This window comes from Salvelinus sp. IW2-2015, unplaced genomic scaffold (assembly GCF_002910315.2).
Source record: "Salvelinus sp. IW2-2015 unplaced genomic scaffold, ASM291031v2 Un_scaffold3665, whole genome shotgun sequence".
NCBI lineage: Eukaryota > Metazoa > Chordata > Actinopteri > Salmoniformes > Salmonidae > Salvelinus > Salvelinus sp. IW2-2015.
In genome coordinates this window covers 24,214-34,054 of record NW_019944942.1, presented here as the reverse complement: position 1 = coordinate 34,054, position 9,841 = coordinate 24,214, and the positions used below count along the sequence as shown (strand labels likewise).

Sequence of the window (9,841 nt, the reverse complement as noted above, 5' to 3'; positions counted from 1 at the left end):
GTCCCCAGAGTAGGATATTCAGAGAATAACCATTCCAATTGACTGGTGCCATCCCCCCAGAGTAGGATATCAGAGAATAACATCAATGACTGGGCCAGTCCCCCAGAGTAGTATCAGAGATAAACATCAATGACTGGGCATCCCCAGAGTAGGATATCAGAGAATACATCACATGACTGGGCATCCCCAGAGTAGGATATCAGACGAAATAACATCAATGACTGGCCGTCCCCAGAGTAGGATATCAGAGAATAACATCAATGACTGGGCCATCCCCGGAAACAGAGCTCAGGGGATATCAGAGAATAACATCAATGACTGGCCATCCCAGAGTAGGATATCAGAGAATAACATCAATGACTGGGCCATCCTCAGAGTAAGGATATCAGAGAAAATAACATCAATGACTGGGCCATCCCCAGAGTAGGATATCAGAGAATAACATCAATGACTGGGCGCATCCCAGAGTAGGATATCAGAGAAATAACATCAATGACTGGGCCATCCCCAGAGTAGGATATCAGAGAATAACATCAATGACTCGGCCGTCCCCAGAGTAGGATACTCAGAGAATAAACATCAATGACTGGGCCATCCCAGAGTAGGATATCAGAGAATAACATTCAAGACTGGGCCACCTCCCAGAGTAGGATATCAGAGAATAACATCAATGACTGGGCCGTCCCCAGAGTAGGAGTATCAGAGAATAACATCAATGACTGGGCCATCCCCAGAAGGGATATCAGAGAATAACATCAATGACTGGGCCATCCCCAAGGTAGATATCAGAGAATAACATCAATGACTGGGGCCATCCTCAGAGTAGGATATCAGAGAAATACATCAATGACTGGGCCAGTCCCCCAGAGTAGGATATCAGAGAATAACATCACCATGACTTGGCCGTTCCCCAGAGTAGGATATCAGAGAATAACATCAATGACTGGGCATCCCCAGAGTAGGATATCAAGAATAACATCAATGACTGGCCATCCCCAGAGTAGGATATCAGAGAATAACATCAATGACTGGCCATCCTCAGAGTAGGATATCTAACCATGCTTTCAGTACTTGTTAATGCAGCATTCCCCCCCAGCGGTGGTCAGACGGGCGACCCCATTTTCTCCTGGTTTGGGCTTATGATGAGATCTATCCAGAACGTTTTGATGTGTTTCTCTTCATCTTGTGATGATCTCAAGACTGTTTGAAACAAACCAAAAACATGTCCCGGCCTGCAGAACCAACTAATCCTCTTGACATAATAACCTTTTTCAGGTCCCCCTTAGAATGATCTCACAGTCTCCCTTCCTCCGAACAAAACATCATTCTTCCCTTCTGCCTCCCATCCTCTTCTCTCTCTCTCTCTCTCTCTCTCTCTCTCTCTCTTCTCTCTCTCTCTCTCCTCTTCTCTCTCTCTCTCTTCTTCTCTCTCTCTCTGTGTGTATGTCTCTCTCTGTCTCACTCTCTCTGCTCTGTCTCTCTCTCTCCTCTGTCTCTTCTCGTTTCTATCTGGTCTAACTTGGCATCCATGTGAGCTCCTCTCCTTCCCGCTCAGTAATCTTGTGGCCCCCAGAGCAGGACTAAGAATTAATCAGCACATGCTGCTAAACCTGTATCAGCATTACATTCAGCAGCTACCTCCCCCCCACCCCCAATCTCTCTCTTGTGGGGGGGGGGGTTAAGTGCCTTGCTCAAGTACACAACAGCAGGCCATGGCATCTAGGAGTTGATACCAGCAATCCTCCGGTTGCCAACTCACACCCTGACAGATTTTTCCCATCGGAACACCCCGAATCCGAAACTGGCAACCCGGCGAATCCTGGCCCGCTCTCTAACCGCTAGGCTACCTGCCACCCCTTCAAGCTTCTAGAAATGTCTTTAGCCTTTCGGCATGGAAGGTTGGCTAAAGGGTTTTAAAGGGCTTTGTAGCTATGCTATCTTTTAGGACGAGCTCACACTTTTTCTCAAGGGGAATAAATGACAAAAAACACAGATCGAGGATCAGCTTTACTCTTTCCAAATTCTAACCTTAACCATTAGGCCTAGGAAGAATACAATCTGATCTCAGAACAGTGCCAAAAAGGATAACTTAAATTGACTAGCGTAGCACGGCAAGATTTTAATGGTGACCTCAGGTTGTTAACTACTGACCGGTGGCATTTTCATGAAACACTTAGGCGGAGAAAACTGGGAGGAGATACCTGAACTTGATCCATAAGAATTGCTTCTGATCGTTTTCCCTTCTGCTGCCCTTWTGACCCACATGGGATTGTATTCCTGTGTTTTCTCTCTGTCTCCCAGATCTGTTCATTGAGAGGTTCTGTATGACGGGAGGCAGTTCCCCTATTGGCTARCTAAAGGCGTGGCAGACCAACCTGTACCTGTCTGCTGATGCTGAGAAGGTCAGAGAGGCGCTGTCTGAAGGTGAGTCACACCAGACTGACTGACTCCTGTCTTGTCACCTGTATATTACATCACATCCCCTCCACTGTAGCATGGAACCCGAGACCAGAGTAAATGTATTGTGGACAAACTCAAAGGTCAACTGTCCGTCCTGGGGTGATATTGAACAGTTAACCTTCAGAGTGGGACAGGCACACAGTGTCAATAGTTTGAATTACTGCAAACAAAAGGTCAAACACTTTAAAGTGTAATTTAGAGCCGTGGTATTCAACCGTGGGTCCGAGGTACTGCAGGGGGGCAGCGATACAATATATGAAAGAAAAGTCAAAAATGTTTGATGTTTTTTTTAAATCTGACACAGCAGTTGCATAAACTTCTTCAGGATTGGTGGGTACCCCGCGGGACGGTTGAGCTAACGTAGGCTAATGCGATTAGCATGAGGTTGTAAGTAACAAGAACGTTTCCCAGGACATAGACTGATATTGGCAGAAAGCTTAAATTATTGTTAATCTAACTGCACTGTCCAATTTACAGTAGCTATTACAGTGAAAGAATACCATGCTATTGTTTGAGGAGAGTGCACAGTTTTGAACATGAAAAGTTTTTAATAAACTATTTGGGCAGTCTTGATACAACCTTTTGAACAGAAATGCAATGGTTCATTGGATCAGTCTAAATCTTTGCACATGCACTGCTGCCATCTAGTGGCCAATATCTAAATTGCACCTGGGCTGGAATAATACCTAATYATGGCCTTTCTCTTGCATTTCAAAGATGACGGTACAAAATAAATAAAAAATAAATGTTTTAATTATTTTTTTTTTAATCTTTTACCAAATCTAATGTGTTATATTCTCCTACCTTAATTTCACATTTCCACAAACCCCAAAGTGTTTCCTTTGAAATGATACCAAGAAAATGCCTATCCTTGCTTCAGGGACTGAGCTACGGGCAGTTAAATTTGGGTATGTTATTTTTGGCGAAAATTGAAAAAAAGGAGCCGATCCTTAAGAGCTTGTCTCAATGTTTTCCCTCAGGCATTGCAACGGCCACCATGTTAATCTTTATCTTTATCAATGTTTTCCCTCAGGCATTGCAACGGCCACCATGGTTAATCTTATCTATCAAATGTTTTCCCTCAGGCATTGCAACGGCCACCATGTAATCTTATCTTTATCAATGTTTCCCTCAGGCATTGCAACGGCCACCATGTTAATCTTTATCTTTATCAATGTTTTCCCTCAGGCATTGCACGGCCACCATGTTAATCTTATCTTTATCAATGTTTTCCCTCAGGCATTGCAAGCCACCATGTTAATCTTACTTTATCAATGTTTTCCCTCAGGCATTGCAACCACCATGTTAATCTATCTTTATCAAGTTTCCCTCAGGCATTGCAACGGCCACCATGTTAACTTTATTATCAATGTTTTCCCTCAGGCATTGCAACGGCCACCATGTAATCTTATCTTTATCAATGTTTTCCCTCAGGCATTGCAACGGCCACCATGTAATCTTATCTTTATCAATGTTTTCTCAGGCATTGCACGGCCACCATGTTAATCTTTATCTACATATTTTCTCTCAGGCTTTGCCAGCCACCATGTTAATATTAATCTGTCTCAATATTTCTCTCAGGCATTGCTGCGGCCACCATGTTATACTAGTCTTATCAAGTTTCCCCTTCGGCATTGCAGCGGCCGCATGTAATATAATCTGTCCAATGTTTTCCCTCAGGCATTGCAGCGGCCACCGTGTTAATCTTATCCGTCTCAATGTTTTCCCTCAGGCATTGCAGCGGCCACCATGTTCATGTCCAATAAGCTGACAAGAGGTTCGCGACCAGTGAGAAAGTGGCCTTTGACAGGTGACGCTGTCCTCTTCTCCTGACGAGTATCAGAACGCAACTTCAAGGCGCCAGGCGCCCTCAGCGGGTTCTTCCAGCACGAGAGAAGACCAACGAGGACATTCTACTGGACCGTATGTTGTGTCAGAAAAAAAAATGCTGGATTGTTATCAGTTTTATCATTGAGATTCCTGTAATCTCCTGCTGTATTATAGACCCACTCCCCCCAAAAAGCCTTTATTTCTCCTCCTCTCCTCTCCTCTCCTCCTCTCTCTCCTTCCTCTCTTCCTCTCCTCTCCTCTCCTCTCCTCTCCTCAGGGACCTCTTAAGGACTTCCTAGCATCCCTTGGCAAACTCCAGAAGAAGTTTTATGCTAAGGGCCACCGTCTGGACTGTCCCATCCGTACCTACCTGGTGACGGCCCGCAGCGCAGCCAGCTCAGGGATCCGTGCCCTGAAGACCTTGAGAGCCTGGGGCCTGGAGACGGACGAGGCTCTCTTCCTGGCCGGGGCACCCAAGGGCCCGATGCTGGAGAAGATTAGGCCCCACATCTACTTTGATGACCAGATGTTCCATGTGGAAGGGGCGGCGGAGATGGGCACGGTCGCGGCTCACGTACCCTACGGGATCGCTCAGAAGCACCCACATAAGAAGTGCCTGAACACAGGGAAGTAGACAGTGGAGGGAGAGAATAAGAGAAAGATTGAAGAGACTAAGAGAGAAGAGAGACCTGAGATGAAAGACTTTTAGATAGGGAGATATAGAGTCATGTGGAACATCTGATCTTCCCCGGGTCATTGTCACAAACAAGAAAGGGTTATTTTTAGTCAGTGAGTTTCGTAAAAACTAAGGTAGATCAATAACAATGAAGACAATGAAGAAAGTCTGTAAAGTTTTGGTAATGAAATACTCCTAATAGACAATAATTGAATCGTGTTGATTACAGTATGTGCTTTTCACCAGATTTCAGAAGTGTTTGTGTTGTACATAAGTGGGGCTGTTTCACCTCCTGTGTGTGCAGCCGTTATAATCATCCTTAGGAGTGTGTTATCATAAGCACTTTGGTTGGACACGGGAGAGTTGATATCAGGGAACAGAGGAGAGTTCTACATACTGATATAGGAACAGAGAGAGTTCTACATACCTGATATAGAACAGAGGAGAGTTCTACATACCTGATTATAGGAACAGAGGGAGTTCTAATCTGAATAGGACAGTGAGAGTTCTACATACCTGATATAGGAACGTAGAGGAGATTCTACATACCTGATATAGAACGAGGAGAGTTCTACATACGTGATTATAGGAACAGAGGAGAAGTTCTACATACCTGATATGGAACAGAGGAAGAGTTTACATACCTGATAAAGGACAACGGAGAGTTCTACATACCTGATATAGGAAAGGAGGAGAGTTTTACATACGTGATATAGGACAGAGGAGAGTTTCACATACTGATATAGGAACAGAGGAGAAGTTCTACATACCTGATATAGGAACAGAGGAGAAGTTCTACTACATACGCTGATATAGGACAGAGGAGAGTTCTACATACCTGATATAGGAACAGAGGAGAGTTCTACATACCTGATAAATGGAACATCCGGTAGAGTCTGTTCTATTACTGATTATAATGATACAGCCAGAGACGAGTTCTACGCTATACCTGATTATCAGGACAGAGGGAAGTGTTATACAATATAACTGATTTTTTACCTGGAAATGGTATCGCTAACTGTCAGTGTATCGTTGTAAATAAGTAACCTCTCTCTGCTTTCATAATCTGTTCCTAGGATAATCCCGCGATAGAGTTTCTAATTCGCTAGATAACCTCGCATATGAGGACAGTACTCGTGCTAGTTACACTTACATCATACCGCAGTATGTAGATTTATGTCTATTGTGCAGGAAAGACGCTGGTATGAACATATTTCTATACATACTTCGATCTCAGGAACAGAGGAGATGTATTTGTACAGTCAACCTGAACTATACGCGACTACGCAGGGAGATTCTACATACCTGACAAAGGAACATTCGGAGAGTTCTATCAAATACCTGAGGTAATGATAGGCGCACGATCCGTAGCGACGAGTTCTGACATCTCCTGATAGTAGACCAACTATGATGGATCGAGTCTCGTACATTAAGCTGATAAAATATGCGAAACAGAGGAGGATTCTACACTATCCTGACTATAGGAAATTAGTAGGAGAGTTCTTACAATACCCTGATATGGAACAGAGGAGAGATTCTACATACCTGATAATGGAAAGAGGAGAGTTCTACATACCGATATTGAGAACATCGGAGAGTTTAAACTCTGATATCAGGACAGAGGAGGAGTTCTACATACCTGATTAGTAGGAACATCAGGAGAGTTCTACACTTGACCTGTATAGGAACAGTATGGAAGGTTTCGTACATACCTATAGGACATAGTAGAGTCGACAACGAAATTACGAGCTTCTACCATTACTGAATAAGGAACAGAGGAGAGGTTCTACATATCTGATCGGAACAGAGGATGAGTCACATACATCTAGGATATAGGAAACTCGAGGAGATCTCTACTATACCTATATTAGACAGAGGAGAGTTCTACATACTGATTCATAGGAAACAAGGAGAGTCTAATACTGATTCGGAACGGAAGGAGTTCTGCACATACTGACATCAGGAACAGAGGAGATTCTCATTACATACCTGATAAGGGATAACAGAGGAGATTCTACATACTGATTGTAGGATACAGAGGAGAGTTTCTACATTACCTGATATAGGAACTAGCGAGGAGTAGTTCTGGACATAACCCTAGATATTCACGGAACAGCGAGGAGAGTTCTGCATACTGATATAGTGCACAATGAGAGAGTACTCAGGTCTATTGTAGCAATCCTGCATCATAATGGACGAGAGAGATGTTTAAGCATAGGTGTCCATGATATAGGAAAGAGGGAGAGTTCTCACATAGACTTACTGAGATTGATGTAAGACAGCATGGAGAGTCTCTAGCTCAGATCTGATATCTAATGGAACTAAGGAGTAGAGTTCTAAGACATAATTCCTGCTGATTCCTATATCAAGGGTGTAATTGAGAGTAGAAATGTCATCGTTCTCTGTATCAATACCGTATCAGGTATGTACGGAGCACTGCTCGAATACTGCTGAGGAAGTCGTCTAGTAGGTCATGTATGAACTCTCTGAATTATATGGTTGTATAGTACGCAAGGGAGAGGTTAGTATGAGACTTTACAACTCCCTTGGATCCTATTATGTATGTAGATGGAATCGAGGCACCGGCTTGTTCTAAATATACCTCGACTTAATAGATCATGGATCGGTCGTTAGTTCATAAATACTCTTGATATAGGAACAGAGGAGAGTTCTACATAACCTGATAATAGGAAAGATGAGAGTTCTACAACCTGATACAGGAAAGAGGAGAGTTCTACAACCTGATATAGGAACAGAGAAGAGGTTCTACATACCAGGGGGGAAGGGGGTTTTGCTATATAGGAACAGAGGAAGTTCTACATACTGATATAGGAACGAGAAAGAGTCTCATATGACACAGGAACAGAGGAGGAGAGTTCTACATACCTAGATTAGGAACAGAGGAGGTTCACATACGATTTAGAAGCGAGGAGAGTTCTACATACCTGATAGTAGGAAACAGAGGAGAGTTCTACATACCTGACTATAGGAACGAGGACGAGTTTACATCCTGATATAGAACAGAGAGCAGTTTCTACATACTGACACAGGAACAAGGAGAGTTCTACATACTATATAGAACAGAGGAAGTTCTACATACCTGATATAGAACGAGGAGAGGTTCTACACTGATCTAGCTTCAAAAACGAGCTTTACTTTCCCATATGACTTGAGCAAATGCATTGACTTGAACTGAACGTGTTTTATTTTCCTCAACATTTCTGGGATGTAACATGTATCCTGTGCTATTTTTAATGGCCGATTCATGGTTGTGGTTGTAGCGAAGGGAATAGGCTACAGTAGCTCTTACAACTCTCCACAATCCGTCCTAAGAAGAAGAAGACAGAGTTGAACTCTTGATAGTCACCAGGATGATATTTTACAAGATGACGAATGGCAACTGGACTGRCCCAAAGGACTCTGGTGTCTTAGATTCAAAACACATGGGTGAAACTGATGACTGACACTGAACGACGTGGCAACACCTCAAAAGTGTCCCGAAATTGGGAATCGATTCTATAATTTATTTATAGATTTATAGAATCAAAATCAAGTGCAGAAATATAAAGCCATGATCCAGAAGCCCAGAGAATTCGGGTGAAATAACTATATTTYACAGTTGCACGACAAGACATACCTACTAACATATGTAGCACACGTGGAAACATTTACGTGGCGTAATGTAGTAATAGACCTTATTTGTTTGTGTGGAATTGTCTCACTGTGAGAAAAAAAAATCTGCTCCTTCAAGAATGAATAGGTCACGTGCATGCTAGTCATCTTCCCGAGGATAACAAATAACACAATCGTATTATCTCACAAAGTCTTCTCCCCAAAGCCATAAATACCAACCATAATTGTTTTTCAATCTCTGAGTTTCCATTGGTGCCTTAGTTCTAATACATGTAGCAGGTGTATCACGTGTCTGTTCTGAGGAAACACGAGATGATCAATAAAGTTTTTACGAATTCAACTGCATCACAGCACTAAGGAGGAAGTGCTAAGGAAGTGCCTGGTTGCATCCTAAATGGGAACCCTATTCCGTATGTAGTGCACTACTTTTGACCAGAGCCCTATGGGTCCTGTTCAAAAGTAGTGCACTATCTAGGGGCTAGGGTATGTAAGCATGTAACAGTAGTCTAAAACGGCTTCCTCACGTCGTTTCCCTCCATCGTCACTGACGTTAAAGTTCTTGACAAATTCTTTGTAGGAATTCTCCGTAWTGCTTCACTGATGCATCTTAAGACTTGCAGTACCTTCTTGTACCTGATACTACAGTCTACATTGTCAACTCGGTCATACGTTGAAATACCAGCAATGTTCCTAGAAAAACTTAGGGAATGAATTTGTGTTAAATGACATATTGAATAGAAGTGTAATTAAAGATCTCCGTTGTCATACATTTAAATGCATAGATATGTTTTTTTGTTCTATGGTCTGTAGAAATATATTGAAAAGACTAAACAATCAAATGTGGCTTGAAATATATGTTTTTTTGTATTTGAAGGGGGAGAAATATATGTAATTTAGTATTTGAAGGGGGAGAAATATATGTAATTTAGTATTTGAAGGGGAGAAATATATGTAATTTAGTATTTGAAGGGGAGAAATATATGTTATTTAGTATTTAAGGGGAGAAAATTAATGTAATTAGTAATTGAAGGGAGAAATATTGTATTTAGTATTGGAAGGGGAGAAATATATGTAATTTAGTATTTGAAGGGAGAAATATATGTAATTTAGTATTGAAGGGGAGAAATATTGTATTTGTAGTATTTGAAGGGAAGAAAATTGATTGTAATTGTATTTGAAGGGGAGAATATATGTATAGTATTGAAGGGGAAAATTATGTAATTAGTATTTGAAGGGAGAATG

At 42.1% G+C, this 9,841-nt stretch overlaps 1 pseudogene; it reads left to right on the top strand.

The window, feature by feature from the left end:
* The window catches only part of LOC112076294 (cytosolic 5'-nucleotidase 1A-like), a 24,147-nt pseudogene extending 18,726 nt beyond the window's left edge, over window positions 1-5,421 (top strand).
* Window positions 5,422-9,841: the final 4,420 nt, after the last annotated feature.